Raw genomic sequence first — 2,083 nt, 5'->3', positions numbered from 1 at the left:
GGACATCTGGATGGAGGTCGTTAGAAACCAGGCTAGTCTTTCTCGATGCCAGCTTAAACAGAGTTTACTCAGTTCTGAACAGGGTAAAATCCCATTAGATTTAGAAAACTCAAATTACCCGTTAGATGGAGAGCTGGCTGCACATCTCCCTCCTCTGAGAAGGGRAAGTAGAGAGAGAGAGAAGGGGAGGGAGGTGTTGCGCAATAACAACATTATGGAAGATCAAGTCTGAAACATGACCTTATATATGTGTGTATATGTGTGTAAGTCATGTTTCAGACTTGATCTTCCATAATGCATTATCATAAACCACACAAAACATTTTTATAAGCATCCCAGCTCCGCATAGTTAGTTCTAGAAATTATTGTACGGCTGATCGGCGGGAATCTGAAATGGAACGCCAGTAAGTCCTAAAACTACCATCAATAACTTTAACACTTTGGAGTTATTTTTGGTTTTAGAGTACAAAAACATTTTGACAGGTGCAGATTTCTACTCACCAGAGTGTAAGTGTCGCATAGGATGATGTCAGCTTATTCTTCTTCTTGGGTTTTTGTGGGATCCGTCCTTATTTTTATTATTTCAATAAAAAACATTAAACGTTTACAGAACAGTTTGCATGCATTCACAAAAGAAAATACATCTTAATTTTTCTTATATTTATGATGGCAAGATGGCGGCGCGTGAACAACRTGAGGCTCAGCGCCTCTCGAGGACCTGCTATTTAGTGGTTTTCTATCTACTTCTTACCAGATTTTTTTTTACCAAAACTGCACCGCGTTGCTGTGCTATAGCAGACATGAGCTGGATCTGTGGAGCAACAATATTAACACTTTTATCGCCGATCTTCGACTCATCCCAGAAATCTCCAGAACACCAGAGGCTGTCCACTTCTCCTGCCCGAGCAGAAGTGCGTAAGAGACTGTAAACAAAGGCGGGGAAGGTGTGGAGGGGTGCGAGCTAGGTTAAAGCTAACACCACACCGGCTCCCTTTACCCAGCATTTTCGTCACCAATGTCCGTTCTCTGGCCAATAAAATGGACGAGCTACGACTTTTCATCACAAGTGACAGATGGATTATGGACTCAAATGTGATGTTTTTCACCGAAACATGGCTAAACAACAGCTGTCCGGACAATGCTATCCAGCTAATGGACGCCTCACACCTCGGTACTCACCACTCATCCAACGTGTGAAACCCACTGTGAGGGCAGTAAAGGTGTGGCCAGGGGGTTCAGACGCTGTACTCCAGGATCGGTTCAGGAACACAGATTGGAATACTTTCCACCACACAGACTTGGATCAGTACGCTTCATCTGTACTGGACCACATCTCCACTACCATAGACTCCGTCACCATCCATAAACGCATCACCACGTACCCTAACCAGAAACCCTGGATGAACCGAGATGTTCGTCTCCTGCTGAAGGCCCGCAACATCGCCTTCAGGTCAGGGGATGCACAGACTTACAGTGCAGCCAGGGCTGAGCTGAAGAGGGGAATCAAGAAGGCCAAACACCACAACAAAAAGAAGGTGGAGGATCATTTTTCCAACTCCAACCCCCGACGTATGTGGCAAGGCCTTCAGATTCTCACAGACTACAAGAATCTCAACACCTCCCCCGCCTCCTCTGATGTCTCCTTCCTCAACGAGCTTAACAACTTCTATGCTCGTTTTGAGAGAGGGAACACTACAACTGAAACCAAGGCAACCACCACCTCAGACCAACAGCCACTGATATTCCTCTCCACTGACGTAGGAGCGACTCTGAGCAGGATTAAACCCCACAAGGCTACGGGTCCTGATGGCATACCTGGACATGTCCTTACAGCGTGCTCTGAGGAGCTGGCAGGAGTGCTGACGGACATCTTCAACCTGTCCCTGGCCCGTGCTGTGGTACCGACCTGCTTCAAGTCGACCTCCATTGTCCCAATCCCCAAGAATTCCAACCCAACCAGACCCAGTGACTACCGCCCGGTAGCCCTCACCCCCCATCATCACCAAGTGTTTGGAGCGGCTGGTCCTAGCACACCTCAGATCCTGTCTCCCCCCCACACTGGACCCCCACCAATTTGCATACA

This window comes from Poecilia reticulata, linkage group LG10, assembly GCF_000633615.1.
Source record: "Poecilia reticulata strain Guanapo linkage group LG10, Guppy_female_1.0+MT, whole genome shotgun sequence".
Taxonomy (NCBI): domain Eukaryota; kingdom Metazoa; phylum Chordata; class Actinopteri; order Cyprinodontiformes; family Poeciliidae; genus Poecilia; species Poecilia reticulata.
This window is presented reverse-complemented; position numbering follows the sequence as displayed.